The 18,711-nt window shown below is 49.6% G+C and overlaps 1 long non-coding RNA gene across 2 annotated transcripts; it reads right to left on the bottom strand.

The window, feature by feature from the left end:
• Positions 1-17,602, bottom strand: LOC130519512 (uncharacterized). Of its 2 annotated transcripts, XR_008948345.1 has the most exons (4): positions 17,344-17,602; positions 8,596-8,761; positions 1,493-1,595; positions 1-138 (listed from the first exon to the last, which is right to left on the bottom strand). It is a non-coding gene; the product is annotated as an uncharacterized LOC130519512 (long non-coding RNA). The 2 variants fall into 2 exon arrangements; XR_008948346.1 differs by lacking the exon at positions 8,596-8,761 and having other exon boundaries at positions 17,344-17,597.
• Positions 17,603-18,711: the final 1,109 nt, after the last annotated feature.

The raw sequence follows: 18,711 nt of genomic DNA, 5'->3' as shown, positions 1-18,711 counted from the left end.
GAATGTTCCCATTGGTTTATTCAATGCATCTTTTCATTTTTAATAACAAGTTTTCATCGATCTCCCGCGTGTTGGAACAGTCACGTGATCAACACTGAACACCTCAGGTTCTTTTGTCTTTCAAATGATTCTCATCACCTGGAATGATGATGATGAAGATGATGAAGATGATGGGGATGATGGTGATGATGATGGTGATGGTGATGATGGTGATTATGAAGATGATGATGGTGATGATGATGGTGATGACGAAGATGATGATGATGATATGATGATGATGGTGATGGTGGTGATGATGATGATCGTGGTGATCATGATGATGATGGTGATGATTATGGTGATGATAGTGATGGTGATGATGGTGATGATGGTGATGATGGTGATTGTGATGATGATGATCATGGTGATCATGATGATGATGGTGATGATATGGTGATGATGTGATGGTGATGATGGTGATGATGATGGTGATGATGGTTGATGGTGATTGTGATGATGATGATGATGATGGTGATCATGATGATGGTGATGATGATGGTGATGGTGATGATTATGGTGATGATGATGGTGGTGATGATGGTGATGGTGATGATGGTGTTGATGGTGATTGTGATGATGATGATCATGGTGATCATGATGATGATGGTGATGATGATGGTGATGGTGGTGATGATGATGATGGTGATCATGATGATGGTGATGATGATGGTGATGGTGATGGTGATGGTGATGGTGGTGATGATGATGGTGATGATGGTGATGATGGTGTTGATGGTGATTGTGATGATGATCATGGTGATCATGATGTGATGGTGATGATGATGGTGATGGTGGTGATGATGATGATGGTGATGATGATGGTGATTGTGATGATGATGGTGATGATGATGGTGATGATGATGGTGATGGTGATGATGATGGTGGTGATGGTGATGGTGATGATGATGGTGATGATGATGGTGATGGTGATGATGTGTGGTGATGATGGTGGTGATGATGATGGTGATGATGATGGTGATGTGATGATGATGGTGGTGATGATGGTGGTGATGGTGATGATGGTGATGGTGGTTGATGATGATGATGGTGGTGGTGATGATGATGGTGATGATGGTGATTGTGATGATGGTGATGATGATGGTGATGATGACGGTGATGATGGTGATGATGATGTTGATGGTGATGATGGTGATGGTGATGATGATGGTGATGATGGTGGTGATGATGATGATGGTGATGGTGATGGTGTGATGATGATGGTGATGATGGTGGTGATGGTGATTGTGTGGTGTGATGATGGTGATGATGGTGATGATGGTGGTGGTGATGATGGTGGTGATGGTGATGGTGATTGTGATGATGGTGATGATGATGATGGTGATGATGATGATGGTGATAATGGGTGAGTTTGAGGGGGAAAGAGGAAGGAAAGCTTCATCACAAAAACGTCAAACGCTATTTCTTAAATCTTGAAAGGATCACGGAGGTTCACCGGAGGCGGAAGTGACATCACGGATCCGGGCGAGTCCCGATCCAGGGGCGTGTGTCCCATGAGGCCCCTGGGCCACGGTTTGAAGGGCCTCAGTAGGATCTTTCTAATGTGGGAAATGTAAAAGCTGTTGTTATTAAAGTTCAGTGTATTTTTAAAAATGTCAGTGGGAAACAAAAGTAGTTTCACAGGATAATGAAAAATGTACCGGTTAGTTTCAAAACGCTCCACCAAAGGATAAAAACAAATCGAACCTTTAATAATAAAGTCATTTCATGTCAAACATTTATATACTTTTATACATAATTAAATCCGGTTTGTGTTTCTGTTGGAGCGTAAATCCGCCCATGTCAGCGCCCCCTGCTGGACTGCGGAAAAAAAACCCATTTACGATATGTTCTTGTCTTAAACAGCATCTTTCGTTGGATATAATCGAAAATTATTTTAAAAAATGTTATAAAAAAGTTATTTAAAAAAAATTACAGAACGTTACAAACAAACAGAAATGGAAGCTTGCGATTGCGATGTGTTTTAAAATGGTGCCAAACAAAAACTTTTTTAGGATTTTTAACGTAGTTTTTAAGTGACTGTGTGACTCCACCAGGTTTGCGCAGGAGCTCAGTAAAGACAAGCTTTTGTTAGCATTAGCCGTTAGCTGCAGCGATCAGTTTTACCAAGTTGGTTGAAGTGTTTATTAGGATCCTTCGTGTTAGCGTGTGAAAATGTTAGCTTTGGTTCCAGGTGAATAAATCAAACGGGTCCAGATTGTGGAGTTGAGTTGCCGAACTTCTCCGGCCACGTGAGGGCGGAGCTAAAGGAACGCCTCCTCTCTGGAACAGTAGCGTGCAGCTTATCTGCTGAAGGCCGCGCTGTCATTAATCTTCAGCGGGCTAATTAAATTAATCCATCGCCTCTTGGCTCTGGAATATAACTACCGCCGCTAAATCCGCTGTAGGATAACAAGCTTGTGTTTTTGAAAACGGAGTCGCTTCAAACAGCCCGATTGCCATTTTTTTTATTTGCCTGACTGGGGAAGAGCGGCGAGGTGTGGTCGTACTGGTTTGCTCGGTCCAGGGCGAGCTGGGAGAGGCTGCGGTTTGACTGACAGGCCGTCCTCGGGATCATGGCTAATCCCCGCCGCTCTCCAGCCCGCTCAGAACTCATTTCTCCACTGCGAGATGGGGGACTCAGATGGTTGCCCGGGCAACCGCGGCGGCGCTAAGCCATTTCCTTTTTGCGCGAATGAGAAGGGGGTGGGGGGGGGGCGGCGGCATGCGCGACAGAGGTCATCCCAAAGTCATTCGAGGAGAGGGGAGGGGCCCGGGAACGGCGTTACTTTGGGCAAAGTAACGAGACGCAACAAGTTTAGGAGACGAACCGTCAAAAACACGCGATGCATGTTTAAAGTTTAACATTTACACAGCAAAAATGAGCCAAACATGGCGCTATAACAGGCTAGCGTCTATGGAGGGGGCCCAAGAGTTCATACAAATACCCAACATCATGTAGCTTGTTGTAATTGATCTTTGATGTGATCATGTAATCCTTAAAATAAAGTGTACAATGTACGTCTTTATTTCCTCTTCTTTTCCCTTCTGCAAAAACTTTAGTTGTGTGGAAACGTTGAGATTAAAGGACGATCAAAGGATCAACTTGACTTCTGGGTGAGACTTCAAAGAAATGCCTTTGTTTTAGAAGTATTGTGCAGCCTCCCCGTTCAACTCAATTCAGCTTTATTTAGATAGTGTCTGTTACGATCAAGATGAGTGCTTAACCCCTGACCTCTGACCTCTGACCTCAGACTCAGAGTGAGCAGATGATTGACGTTATAATATCTCAGTATTTCACTGATAGCACGTTTGTCAACCTCGTTTATGGTCCCTTAATGAGCAGATTAAGAGTCAGGGACACGTCAAATAACATAAACATCAAAATGTATCAGAATGGAAATAAAACCAATGACTGGGTCAGAAAAATCCTAAAACCAGGTGGACATGAAAATAAAGATTATATTCTCAGTCCCCTCATATCGTTAGCAAATGCTAATATGCTAGTCAAGGCTGCCCAATGTGACATCAATATATATATATATACTGTATATATATATATATATATATATATATATATATATACAGTTTTCACACTATGAACTGGAATTGCAGCCAAAAATCATCATGTTGGCAAATGTGTAACACTAGCGCTAACGTTAGCATCTAACCAATGAAAACCTGCAGACATTAAACATCTCTCGGTAGAATTATTGTAGCGAATTCTTCATCCATCATTTAGGAATTCTGATTTCTGTCTGGAAGTGTAAAAATAGCCTGACTTTAGCATTTCGGCGCGCTAACAGCCTTTCATTTCCTGTTTGTGTCTTCAGAGAACAAGCTAGCATCGGCAACCGTGTCCACGATGAGATGAACCGGCCTTAATGATCAAAGCGTGCGTCTATAAAGCCTGCGGCTGGCCTTCCGAGGCGGGTACGTCGCCTTTGCACACGCGCACACACACACACACACACACACACACACACGCACGCACACACACGCACACACTCCCCTAACGGCCAAAAAGCCTTTCAATCACGCCAGCCTGCCATCTTTCTCTGTGGCATTTTAAATCAAACCGTCCGTTCACCTGCATTTGGAACCCAGCCGTGCCCCCCCCCCCCCCCACGTATATATAACCACAATGTCAGCGCGCCGGCGGGGCGTTAATGCACTGCTGCTTAGTTTTAATTAAGTAGCCTATAGCCTGAGTGATCAGCCAGATCAAGGGCAGTCATTTGAATAAGAAGCTCGCCGGCGAGCGCGTTGGCAACTTTTCCCCTATTAATTCAGATCGTCTCTGCCTTTGGCGGCGCCACACCTGCCACAACGTCGCCAAAGTTTGGGTCCCAGCGGGGAGCCAGAGGCGTCGCGACAGTTCGTTTGGTCTGCGAGGCCTCGATAAAGAGGCCGCTCGTAGGTGAAGGACAACAGGAGCCGATCTGGAGCAGTAATGAGGTATCGCTCTGCAGCACGCCGCCGCCGCCGCAGCCTTCCGCTGCGAGGCGGCTCCATCCGGCAGCTTTCTCTCCGTTCCCAATATGCAAACAACGCTTCCGCAGCCATCGCCGTAATTGCAGACGGCGCTGCGGGCAGCACGCCGTTCTGAAAAGCTGATGTTTCAAAAAGGATTGATAAAAGGAGGAGGAGATAGAAGAGCCGCCGCCGGGCGGAGGCGCACATCTGATGAAAGGTCGGCGCCTCGTTTCAGAGGGAAGCCGTGAAGTTCCAGATTGTTTAAAACGGGTCAAGTGTGCAGTTTTCCGCTTCCGTCTGAACTCCCGGATCCTCCTGCGACCTCCTGTCATCCATCTTTATATCAGTGACATGAATTAGCTCTTTAGAACCTTCATACTGACCCGCCGCGCAGCGTTTAGCTAAAGTTAGCCACGTTATTTTGTCGCCGAGTCCAATCTTTCAGCGTCGTGACGGCAGGTCAGCGGGAGTCAGGAGGGGACGAAGTTTACTGCTGACAGCTGGAACGCGGCGATTCGATGGCCCTAGCGTGGTTTTTTTCACACGACCATGTTAGCTTGTCCGGGCAAAGGTTGCTAACAGGAGCCTGTAGGTGATGAACGACAGGAATGATAAGAACGTAAATTAGCATAAATCATGTTACAGCATCTGTAAAAGGCTCGGCCAAGTGAAACAATCATCCAGGAGACATCAGAGCCCCTGAGATCACAGATTACCCGATACATCGATTCCAAAAACCTCCTAAAAACACCAACATTCATTGTGAAGCGTTTCTGCGGCGAGCTAAAGGCAGACGGCGGTGTTCTTTGGCCTCCGCTCATTAGCGGCTTCTCTTCCTTCAACAACAGATCCATTCCAACGTGTCGCTGGTGAAAACAGGCCGTGTTATTGTTGGAGCCGCCCGACCTCAAAGCGTCGCCTCCAACCAAAACAACAGGTGTCAGATGAAACGTGCTAGCGCAGGCGGCGCAGCGGGCGCTGTTGATCTTGCGGCGCGAGCGGACACCGTGGACCCGATTGAAGCGCCGCCTTCTGACCTCGGCGGCGAGCGGCTGAGACGCTTCCTCCTGAAGGTGACGGGTTCCTGATTGCGACCTGGACGGTCTCGATCTGAGCGCCGCACAATGATCATATACGTCAAACGGGCATTAACAGATCTGGCAAACGTCCGGCGCCATGACGCTACGGCCATGTGGAAAACATTCCTTATCAACACGGAGCGGCAAACTGCTACCGTCTGTCTGCTCGCCGCCGATGCTTCACAGAACTCAGACCCAAATTCCCTCCATTGGTCTTATCGGAGATCAGCTCCAGGTGCCATTAAGTCCGAACGGGGTTCGGGAATATCGCGACCGAACGTATGAGCGAGCGCTGACGTCATGGCGGCGGTTCAGATGGAAAATCTGAGCTATACCAGTCGGGGTTTTGCGCTACAGGGAAGCTAACAGAAGGTCGTTGGTCTGAATCCCCGTCAAGGCTCAAGTCGAGGAAAATCAGGAAACTCCCCACCAAACCAGGGAATTCCAGAAAGTGTTGCTACCTGACCTAGCGTAGCAGCGATACCAAAACGTTGTCTCCGATCTAAAGTACGTGGTGAACAAGGAAGGACCGTTACGGCGGTGTTACATCGGCACATTAAGGCATCAGTGCTAATGCTAAAACACGTCGTACTAAACCTAAAGTTAAAGATTTGAAGGAAAACAACTCCATCAACAACAACAAAAAGAAAGCCGCACATCCCCTCGCCGTCGGCTGCAAAAGTGGCGTTTAAGGAAAAAGGAGGAAAAGCAGGGAAGGAGCGGGAGCCTCGCAGTCATCCGCCGCTCCGGCGACGCAGATCCGGCCTGATTTGTGCTGCTAATACTTGATTGTATTATCTGAAGCGTGATAAAAATAAGTCAGTGTTTCAGCCGCGAGCGACAGAGTGTCAGTCAGAGGCGGCGGCAGATTGGCTGAAAGGCTTCTGGAGCCGACAAGCAGATACAGAGCAGATTAGCTTTATTAGCTGTTCACGCAGACTTAATTGTGAGATCAAAGTTAAGGGTTCCGTCGGTGCGACGCGCGGCGGATTTCATTAGGCTGAGAAACATCGGCGCAATAACGGCGCCACGGTGGGAGGAAGCGGAACAGGAGACGCAGCCGCCACCAAAGACCTGCTGGGACCAGCGGCGCTCAGCTACCGCTAGCGTTAGCCTCCAGCGATGTCTCATTTTAAAAACAAACAGTCCTGTTCCAGTTTCAGCTGGATCGGGATTATTTAAAATCCGATCTTGACCCAGACCCGGTTCTCAAACCTCAACTCAGAAGCTAAAGGTCAAAGGTCAAAGATCAGATTTCTCTTCATCTTCCTGGTGAGATCCGGCTACTGATTTCAGATCGGTCCAAAACAGCTGATGGACGCCGGGAACCTTCCAGGCCCGGTTCAAAAGCCGTCCATCCGCACGCCTGTCTGAATCCATCCGCCGCCCATCAGGTGCTCCGGCAGGTGATTCCGTTGTTTACGTGCGCGACGCCGCCGCCGAACAAAAGCCAATCAAAGAGCGTCGGGGGGCAGAATAATGGCGTCAGTCTGCGGTTCTGGAGGAGATGAAACGAAACACTTCCTGGCTTTAAAGTGGAAACGGCGAAGACTTCCTCCCTCATATGCAGGTAGAGGGGGCGCCATCGGGGGGGCAGAGACCTGGAGTCTAAACATGCTGCACACACACACACACACACACACCGGAGCTCGTCACCCTCTCTGGGGGCGGTAACACACACCACGGCGGTGCGGCGGATGGTGGGGGGGGGCGGGCCTCATTCCACCACCGGTCACCGGGTTAAGTGCTGGAGTCTCACACACACACGAACACTGGAGCCATTGAGCCCAACGTACAGAGGAGACGCCATTAACACACACACTCACACACACGCGGGTGGCCACACACACCGCAGGAGCGCCGACCTCACTCTGACGTCCTCCTGAGCTTTGTTCCTCGGCGAGCAGATCAAAGCAGAAGTTTTTGCCCCAGAAATCAACCTTCGATCCGCCGAACGAGCCGAAACAAAAGCGAAAAATGGCGGGGGAAAAATCGGAACGACTGCGAAGATTTTCACGTGACGCAACAGTTCGGGGTCCGATCTGTCCGGATCGGGCCAGAACTGGTTAGATCTGGTCTTCCACTGAGATCAAAGCGGAAGGTGTGAAGGCCTGGACCGAACCACGCGCGCCGGGGGCGGGGGGGGGGAGGAGTGAGAGCAGATCGCAGAGGTGTTTCACGCCGATGCCGAGTTGTTGCCACAGACGGCTGAAGCCGGTGGTTCTGGAGCTTGGCTGGGCTGCAGAGCGCCCGTCTTTTGTGTCTTTGTGTCTGGGGTAAACCCCCCCCACCCCCCTGCTGCCGGGCTTTTGTCTCCCCCTGATCGGCTCTAATGCTGCAGCACTAATTGTTTAACACAGAAACACGTCTTTTCTCCCTTTAATGTTTTTGTTTTTATTGTCGTCGATGCATTTATTACAAAACCTTTGTGGATTTGCAGCACGCGCCGCACCCCCCCCCCCTCCCCCCCCCCGCGCCTTCATCCCCTCTCGCTCTAAAGCACCCTGAGAAAGAGAGGGAGGGCGGATAAAAGAGGGGAAAACGTGAACATCAGCAGAAAAACGGATGTCTGGCAAGTTGCATCATTTTCAGAAACAAACAGTGTGAAACCGTGTTAGCCAGCCTATTAGCATACGCACATAGAGCGCGCGTTCGCGCCCGTCTCCGGAAATAAAAGGAAAACACAAAAAGAGGCAAACGTTACTCTCCACTACCCGTGACGGTGGTTTCTCAAAGAGATAGCGCTCTGGGTAAACATGTGATCGCCACAGATCCAATCAGCTCAAACAAAGGGGATAAGCGGCGGCGGCGGGTGATTTTTTGGTGTGTGTGTGTTGTAATATAGGTGTGTGTTTGCGCCGTTTGTCGTAAAAAGTGCAGAAGAAAAGAGAGAAAGGGGGAGCCAGGCACGACTGTTATCATTTGCATCATAATGGTAAACTGATATGAATAGCAATAGCCCTGCGTCGATGCTAAGCGCTTAGCGTGCTTGGAAATTGCTTACCCTTAAGAAATGTGTCGCCACATTCCGCGCTCGCACATTGTTTCCTGGTTTCATCACACTTTTGTCCGTGCGGCACAAAAAAAGTATGGCAGAGGTATCGTAGGAGTGATTTAGGAGGCCGCCGCCGCCGCCGCCGCCGCCTCCTGGAGCAGGTGATGCTAACTCTCTACAAGAAAAGGAGGATGTGGGTTGAAGAACTTTTTGTTTTGATGGAGTTTAGTGGAACTTTCAGCAGAGGAGATGAAGGCTAACCCATGCTAACAGGCGCAGCGCGTAAAGCTAGAGGAAGCTAGCAAGAACACTGGATGTGCGTTCATCACACAACAAAACATGGATGTGCTGACATCACTCACGGCTCACCTGCGTCCCCGTGGCCTTGCGAACATGTGTTGTTGTTGTTGTTGTTGTTGTTGTTGCTGTTGTTACATAATGCTACACAGATATTTACACCGAAATAGGACAGATGATGCATCTTTGCTTCCGTCGGCTGTTCAAACAGCAGATAGAAGCAGACCTACAGCTAATATCTGAGAGGGTAATTTAACATCTGCGTTTATTTTATTAGCGTGCTAAAATGAAGCTAATTTAGCGATCGTTTCTGATAGCAGGGAGGGAAAATCAACACACTGATTGTTGGATTATTCATTCATTATGAAAGTCATTCATTCTTGTTTATTCTTATCAAAGATGGGCGTAAAGGTTATTTTTTAATGACTGTACAGTCCTAATTCTTTGATTTTAGCTCGTCGTTATCGGCCATTTTATTGTTTTTTTTCTCTGGGTTCGAAACAAAACAGAACAATTTATTAATCCAGATAAGAGATGAACAGATTACGAAATGAATAATTACAGAGAAACAGTGGGGAGGGGCGGGGGGAAATGGGCCAGATTAACACGTTTGGACACATTTTTAACTGACAAGAAAGTGAGAGGATTAATTAGCTTAATCCAGCCTCGATGCTAACTCACGGAACTGAAGGACAAATCGTTGGAAACTTGGTAACTTTTAAAGACTCGCTGACAGAAATATTATTTGACATCATTTAAAAACATTGGAGGGCACAACCCCACCCCCCACCCCCGACCCCAAACAGCCCCCCACCCCCTGCCTCCACCCTCCTTCATCTCCCCAGGAGGCTACAGAGGCCCTGTATGTCCCTGATAAGACCTTCTCAGAGGGACAAAAGAGGAGGCGGGGTGATGGTTGCGGGTTAGGGTAGGAGGTGGTTGTGATGGGGGGGGGGGGGATTCAGGGTCACCTCAATGGCACACTCCTGATACCACTATCAGCTTATGCTAATCACCAGCTAAGTGTTTCAGGATGAGCGGGAGTGGCGGCGTGCTATCCTAAAACACGCGGCTCCCACTTAACCTGCGGCGTATCGCGATGAGCCCGGGCTCGTTCCAAAGCCGGCGCTCTTTATTTAACGAGCGGCGGCGACACAGACGCTCCAAATTGATTAATCTCGTCACAAATTGATGTTAAGCGCCATCTCAGATACGGCACCACCCCTTTTTTTTAGGCCAACCGGGCTTTTTGAGGGTATTGTTCAGCCAATAATGGCGAGGACGGCGCTCTGGCGGCGGTGAATACAGAGCAGCCGTGTAATGTGATGTAAGGCGCCATTGTTACCTGGGCTTACTGTACACGACAGGTGAGAGATAAAAGAGCGCACGGGGCCAAGCGCCCCTCAACCTACACTTCAAGATGAAAACGCGCCGCTGATAAACGCGGCGGCAGATTTAGATAAAAGGCAACGGAGGGACGGCGACGTGTGAGCCCAGCGTTCCGCTGCTGCCCAAAGTTTAACGTTACGGAAGCTGGCTTCATTTCACCGAACCTGATGGGGTTTTTTAGAGGGAAACTTTATTGAAACTCGGTTGGTTGCTAGCTCGAAGCTAACAGGACGTCGCGTCCTCTACTATAGCCACTCTAAAGTTGATGCTAACAGGATGTCGCGTCCTCTACTATAGCCACTCTAAGGTTGATGCTAACAGGATGTCGCGTCCTCTACTATAGCCACTCTAAAGTTGATGCTAACAGGATGTTGCGTCCTCTACTATAGCCACTCTAAAGTTGATGCTAACAGGATGTCGCGTCCTCTACTATAGCCACTCTAAAGTTGATGCTAACAGGATGTTGCGTCCTCCACTTTAGCCACTCTAAGGTTGATGCTAACAGGATGTCGCGTCCTCTACTTTAGCCACTCTAAAGTCGGGTCTATCTGTGAGCGTGCAGGTGAACGTGACCTCTGACCTCCCCAGAGGAAATGAGGTCCCTGCGTGGACCTGAAGCCGGGGCGGCGCAGCGTCCCCTCCCCCGCCCAGTGTCTTCTCCTCCGTCTCCAGGTCCTCTCCTGGTTAGACGGAGGAGCGGCGGGGAACCCGGGGACAGGAGGTGAGGTCCGCAGATAGAGGACCCCATTGTGGTCCGGCGGGAGACGCTTTGTGGCCGGATTTGTCCAGTTTTATGTAAAAGCAATACTCTTTTCACCTGAACTAATACCGGCGGCGGCGTAAGCCCCTTACTGCCGCGTGCTGCATTTTCCCCTAATCTCTCTGGATTCAGCAGCGTTCCCACATACCTCAGGGCTGATAAAGCCTCCGCTCCCCACCTCCCCACCTCCCCACCTCCCCTCTCTCTCCACTCGCCCGGCCTCGGCTGCAGTCTCTCGCCCGTCTGCGCCCTCCCTGCCCCCCCCGCCTCCTCTCCCCTCCCAGGACACCGATGGAGCAGCCTAGCAAAAAATTAAAGTGATGAAGAGATTTGGGGGGACGAGGAGAAAATGGCTTTGTGAGTTCCATCTCGGAGAGGAGATGAGAAACGACGGAGGGATGAGCGGAACGAGGGAGTGAAAGAGGCCGAGGGAGTTCTTAAGGAAACTCCATCAGCTGTTGGAGGGACGGCTAAACGTTAGCGCTTAGCTGGAGGCCGCCGATACGAGCCAGATGAGAAGGGTCCCAGGAAGAGGACGCCCGGTTTAGCTCAATGTTGGAATAAAAGCTTCACCGTTGTCTTCTTGGTAGTGCTGGAGAGGTTTAGTGGAAGTCAAACATTGCTACGCTAACTGTGTGTTGACGTTTTTACCGCGGTCAGTTGGTGAACCCAGGCCAATATGGGCGGAGCCTCCTGCGGACAGACGGATGGCTAATGACAACTGTCCTCTGGAAAAGGGGCAAAGTGGTTAAAATCTGGGTATATCAGAGGACTTCCTGTCCTCTGGGACTCTCCCCCACTTCATCTCCTGACTCCTAAACCCGTTTTTCTTCAGGCTTTTTCTATCTGCTCTTCATCTACCTGCAGATTTATGGTCTTCAGCCTCCTCAGAGCTGAAAAGATTCCAAAGCCCCGTGTTTCCCTTCACCTCGTCCTTGCTTTGGTCCCTTTTCTTCCTCCTCGCTCCTCCTTTTTTTTTAATCTCGTCCTTGTGCTCGTCCTCTCCCCTCATCCTCTTCGTCCGTGAATCCTCTGAAGCCTTTTTTTTTCTTCACCCGTCTCTTCTCTGTTCAGGGAGGAGAGCTGGAGGACGGAGACGTGTTTACGTTTAAAAGTAAAGAAGGTAAACAGACACGGAATAAATAAGATCGGAGCCCAACTGGTTCCTCCAAAAGTCCCCAAATGTTTGGGTCTGGGAGGCTAAACGTCATTAGCCTTCAAAAAACGTGTTAGCGCCGCCTGCTAAGAGGCAGGTGATGATATTCTTCATTAAAGCGGGTAAAGGAGGAACCAGGGTCTCATTGGCGGGCCGCTGTGACGGTGGGTGGGCGGCGGGCGGGAAGCTCGCTAGTATCAACGCTCGCCATCGGGAAATTTCTGCTAGCAGATAAAATAGAGAGGAACAACACCTCGGACAAGATACGCTAATCTCCGACACTTATCAAACATTCCCCTCGTAATATCCCCTCCTCTGGTCCCCCCACACACAAACACACACACACTCACACACACTCCTTTCCCGCCACGCCATTGTGAGCGCCGGGCCGCCCCGCCAATGTGCTGAGGTGTGATACTGGGTGAGGGCGATTGAGCTCTCGGCTATAATCTCCTCCCAACGACAAGTCCGACTTAAACCCACCCACCGCTTCCCCTCGTGCACCTCCGCCAGCGTGCACGCATCGCCGCGGCGACACTCGCCGGACACCCGGGCTGACACGCACCATTATAAATAGTCTAATCTATATGGTAATAGTGTTGTATTCTACACGCGGAGAATGGCGGGAAGATAACATTGTGACTCGCGGGTTTGTTCTGGCTTCCATGGTAATTGTTATCAAAGGTTATTGGGGATGACATCGGCGGTTCCTTGTGATTGGCCGGGCGCCGTTATTTACGATATGAATTATGATAACCGTGATGTCTCTGCTCCCCGCCCGCGCCGGCCGCCAGATACAATAAATTGCTATCGTTAATCACGGCGCTTTGTTCTGCCATGATTACCGTCGGCCGCGCCGAGAGTTTATTTAAGAGAGAATATGGATTTGTCATCCTTCCGCCGGCAAAATGAAACTGACAATATTTTATGTCCTGACATTTAATTTGTAAAAGCGGAGGCGGCCGCATTTGCATTTTATGACACCGTCTTCCTCGCCGATCCTCCTCCTCCTCCTCCTCTGCTTCCCACTGGAGGTGACATTTGTGGATCGGGTCAGGGCCGGAACCAGGTTTTATTTCTGCACCGACCAAGCTGGGCAGTAAACCGCTCGGCCTCTTTTTCTGATCGACAACAATCAATAATCTGTTAATCGATCGCTACAGCTACGGTAAATTACAGTGAAAGCTGCTGCTGAGTTAGGGTTAAAGAGTCCATACAGCAAATGTTCCTTAACTTAGCAAACGTTAGCATACGCTCACTGCTAGACGTTAGCTAAACCAGCCTTGACAACATCTTTAGATATAAAATAATTTTACATAAACGATTCCTTTACAATTTTAGATGAAAGTGTGATTTAGCTGTGAGGCTGTCGCTAAATGATACGAGCTAATGTGGATCATCCTGGGGTATTATTATTTTAAAAGGGTAGCGGATTTGGGAGAAAACAGACAAAACTCTCTGTTGTGATTTTAACATTGAATAAAATTACAGACGGAATTTTCAGAGGGTCATTGAACGCAACATTCACACCAGCACTGACTGTTCTGTAAAATATTAAGTACAACGGCGACCCAAATTCTTAATAAACGGATAGTCTGCTGGTTATCACTCTGCTGCCATATTACACACACACACACACACACACACACACTGGGAGATAACCATAGTTAGCTGGAGCTATTTCCTTTTCCTGTTTGTGTGGTGCCAGGCGAGCCACCCTGCTGCCACCGAGGAATGTTGATAATGCTGGCCCTGGGCTGCAACACACACACACACGCACACACACACCTATGTTATTCCACCAACGGCCAAAATCATCATAATTCATGTAAACACGACGAGGAAGAAGCTTGAAAAAGAGCAAAAATAAAAGCCCCCAAACTGTGAATGACTTGGCTCCGCCACTACCTTTGTGGACTCCGCCGCCCCCCCCACGCCCACCCCCACCTCCCTCTCACTTTCCTGACCTTCCAGTCCAGGATGGATGGAAAGACACGGCGAGCCCAGTGGAACCTCGGGCTGAGTTACGCAGGAGTGAGCTTTGAATAATTGTCCTGCAATATGAGTGTCTCTGATTAATTGCCTGAGATAAGGTCTGCTTTCCTCCCCACTCCTCCCATCTGTGCCCTCCCCCCCCCCCAACTCTGGCTCCCAGGCCTGCCTGAGCTCCCATAATCAGCTCCGGACTACTGAGAGCGAGAGAAACTATTTAACTGACCCTGTCATCTCGGAGCACCATGATGGCTGTCCTAATTACTCAACAATAACAAAGGCCCTCATTTAGCTCTGACGGCTGCCTGCAATCAGCAGTTCTATGAATAACTTAACAAATAGGAGTGTGTGTGTGTGTGTGTGTGTGTGGGGGGGGGGGGGGGGTATTTACAGGCACGTCTATTCAAGGCCAAAAGACAATAGGTGCCACCTCCACCTAACTCCGGATTCAGGTGTAAAGTCTTGCGCGCATATTGCGGTTGGGCTAATTGCGCGGAATTATTAGCATCGGGAAACCGGGAAATCTTTCTGCGTGGCAAAGAGTTTTAAAGCAGAACGCCGAGAAAGTCGACGGCCTGAACCAGGCCGAGACACGACACACGGGGAAAGGTAGTTGACCCCAACGAGCCATGTCATCGACGCACAAGCACGCTGACGGAGGAGTGGGTGAAGTTGACAGGTAGCACGCCGGGCTAGCTCGGCTATTGTCACACCTGAGCGCTACAATACCCCCAAACACGGTGGGGAACCGAGTCTCTGTGACGTTTCAGAGGAAATTCAGGAGGTTTGTGGGAGAGGAGGAAGAGGACGTGGATGGGGGGGGGGGGCTGGCAGATGACGGCTGCGCTCTTGACACTGGGCTAATGGTAAATCCGCAGCTTTATACTGTAATTTACTGCTCAGCCTTCGGGCCAAACTGCCTTTGAAGTGCTCGGAAATGTCAAATCAATTATTACTTAAATGAAAAAAAAGAATTCAATTTGCTCGTTTCATGATAATCGGAAGCATTTCGTGATGTGAGGGAAAAAGAAAAAAAAAGAAAAGCAATTTACGGTGATTTGAGCCCCGGCTCCATTTTCCCCCCACGATGCTCCTTTATCCCCGCTCAGATATGCTGATTTGGACATAAAGTTGTTGATGATTGCGTCTTTCCTACATCTTTTTCTCGCCGCCGCCGTCCCGATCGCAGAGTCGGGAAAATCAATTTGGCGGAATAATACTCTTCATCAATCGGAGCGCGGCGATAATGATGTTCTACACCTGCGCGGGGGGGTGTGTCGGTGTGTGCGTGTCGGGAACAATGTGCCTCCTTCATGATTCATTACGTGCTAATGTCAGTGCGTGAATAAAGACGGAGCAGGGCCCGCTGAATCGCACACGGCTCATGCTAATGGATCTGTAAAATAGGCCCGGGCCGCTAGCGCGCCGCCGTCCTCGTCGTGCCGCTCTTTGTTCGTAGGCAGGTGAAGCCGGCGAGCCGTGACGCCTGCGACTCGAAACCCGTGTTTGCTCCCAACGTCCACGTCGATCGGGCGGCCAAAGCGACGCCTGTCCAAAATTAGCAAATATTTACGTAGCTGCACAGAAACTGTGGAAACGGGCGATTCTAACAAATTACATCACATCGTCGACAAACGTCTGAGGGTTTGGTCCTAAACGGGTCCGGAGGAGCTTCTGGGCAGAAGTGGGTCGTCCCGGTGACCTCTGACCTGAGTCAGCTGTTGCCCGGATGGACAGAAGAAGAAAGAGAAGGAGAAAGAGTACCCACATCTCCCTCTGTTCCCTCCCTTTGTGCAGCGTGTGGAATAACATACCCCCCCCACCGGCGTGCTGGGAGGAGATCAGGGCCGCGATAGCGTTGGCGATTACAAAACCACAGCGCCGCCCCCCCCCACCAAAACAACGTCTTTTCCAGCTACTGTTTTTTCAGCGCCTGGCGCCACCCGGAGTCCCGTAAACAGTAAACATGGAGCAGCTAGCCGCCGCTGCTAGCTGGGTCGGATCACGCGCCGCTACGCCGCCACGCCGCTACGCCGCCGCGGCCCATTCAGAGGCGCCGATGATTGACAGCTGAAAGTCGCCGCACTTCCTGTGAACTTGCCATCGACCTGCAGCTCAGCTGTTCTCTGTCTGCCCCCCCCCCCAACAGTGGGAGTGCTACCTTTTGTAGGATCGAGTGTTAAGAAAGCGTCCTTTGCAGCCCGTATCTTTACATCGGCCCCCGGCCCCCGCCTGCGTTGGAGGGGTTCTGTTAAACGGCGGACTCACAGCAAATTGACTATTACTTCAAAGTGGGCCGTGATTACGGCCCCGAGTGATTAAGGGGGCTGTTAAGAGGGAGCCACTTGAGCATTGCCAGTGAACCCGTGAAGGAATGCCGGCTCGGTGCCGGGCAGCGAGGGGGGGGGGCCAGAGACACACAAGCCCTATGAAGGCTACAGCAACGCCAGGTTTTTCCCTGGATTCTGGTTCGGCCCTGAAAACTTGACGCAAACGGCCCAGTCATGACAACCGGACATGGCCTGACGTACGGGTGGAGTGGGGGGGGGGGGGCTCTGGACACTCCATTACGTTCCAATTGTTAGCAGATTTGTCCAGAACACAACTGTTCTAGCGGGCCCGTTTTCCTTCATCTCACATCAAACGGACGACAGAAAGGAGTTGGGGGGGGGGCAATGCTCCGTTTTAATGGGAATAATAAGCTTCTATCTCAGGCAATTAAGTCTGCCTCTGATACTTATCTGAGCACGGAGGTCCACTGTGCCATCTAAAGAAAATGTTTGCGTTTAGAAAACCCGTCACGTAAACAAGATAAGAGCGGGAAGGGGTGGGGGGGGGCATGGATGCGTGCCGCCTCTCGCATCCAACCTTGGATAATTGGGTTTCCTGGACCGAATCCTCCTGGACCGAATCTGTTGGAACTGGAACATTTCTAGCAGGAAGGTATTTGAAGCTAGCCCTGCTATCCTATCCCGGATTATTAGCCACTACGAGCTAACAGGCTAGCCAGGATTGTGATGTTAATAACAGAGAACGGCAGATAAATGATCCACCTTGAATAGCCTTTGTTTTTCAGACCGTGGCCATGACGGAGCGTTTTTGCTGACTGGGCCTTCCTGGCGCTAATCGTTCCCGCTATCGCTCAGACATCTTGTCGTCATACCTGACGCTTCTTCTGCGTGACGCCATCGGCGCTTCCCATCTGCGGCTTTGTCTGCACCCTTGTCGTGAACCGCCGCTCACCTCCGTGGTCGCGGGTTGTGTGTTTCATCCTGAAAAACTGCATTTCTCGCATCAGCGGATAAAAAACGAAGCTATTCAATCTCTAGATCTGCCGGGTGACGTCGTGCGTTCAGCAGGTCGGACCACGGAGGCCCGTCTGACGCGCCCGGGTCAGGGCCCCGCCCACAGCGGGTGAGAGGTCAGCAGGTCGGCTCAGTTACCCAAAGTGTGGCGGTTTATTTGTGTAATTTAGCGTTAAGCTGCGGCGTCGGCTTGAGATGGAGGCTGAGGCTGGATTAGAGAGAAGTGAAGGAGAGACGGAGCAGCGCTGCTTCAAATTAGGCTGGAAAAATAATCCTGCGTCACCTTTAAACTGTCAGGAGTCAAATCAGCACCAGAAAACCAGGAAAACGGCGTCCGGAGAGGCCAGACGGATGTCTGACCCTCTTTTAGTTCTGAGTGTCTGATCAGTGTTTGTTTCTCTGATACATCCTGTCTTTATTTTAGCTTTTATATTTGCATGTTTTTATCATCAGGAATGAAATAGCTTCATCCAGTTTTAACTTATTTCCTGTCTAATTTCAATTATTCTTCATGAAAACATGAATTAGCTGCACAGAAGAACGTTTGATTGGTAATAATCTACAATTGGACTGTGGTTCAATACCGCAAATGTTTATTTACACTATTTAGCCGCTGATTTATTTATGGAATTTGACTAATATAAGAAAAAAGCTTTCTTCAACATCTCCTGTTGTTAAAGGCTTGTGTTAGCAAAGAGGGTTTTGTTTTTTTGGTAAAAACTAGATCTAGCATGTTAGCGCTGCCTGACAAAGAAGCAAATGCATTGTATAAAAATACTACAAAAACAACTAAAAATGGAGAAAAAAACAATTAAAAACAGTTCCATTAACATAGCCTAACCTAGCTAGTTTTTCTTTTAATTGGTGGCACCAATTAAGAGCGCCAAACTGCAATCAAATCAGGAAAAATGTGGATATTTGTGTCCTTTTTTCTTCTAAAGGTCGACCAAAACTAAAACTGTTACTATTACTTTGCAGGACTAATGAAGGAAATTTGTTGGGTTGCGTTTCGGTGAAGTGACGCGGACACAGCTAGCTTCACCGCGGTTCATTTCTCAAACCGTCAGCACAAAAGCTGCTGGTGGGCCGATCCCTAACCCCCCAAACCTGCAGGCAACAATACGCTTAATTTGCTGTGCGAGTACCTGTACCTGCAGAGGTGTGTGCGTGTGTGTGTGTGTGTGTGTGTGTCTGTGTGTGTGTGTGAGGACAGAGCCCAAACAGTG

The sequence above is a fragment of the Takifugu flavidus genome, chromosome 22 (assembly GCF_003711565.1).
Source record: "Takifugu flavidus isolate HTHZ2018 chromosome 22, ASM371156v2, whole genome shotgun sequence".
Classification (NCBI taxonomy): Eukaryota; Metazoa; Chordata; class Actinopteri; order Tetraodontiformes; family Tetraodontidae; genus Takifugu; species Takifugu flavidus.
Note: the sequence above shows the minus strand (reverse complement) of the source record. Positions and strands in the feature narration are given on the sequence as shown.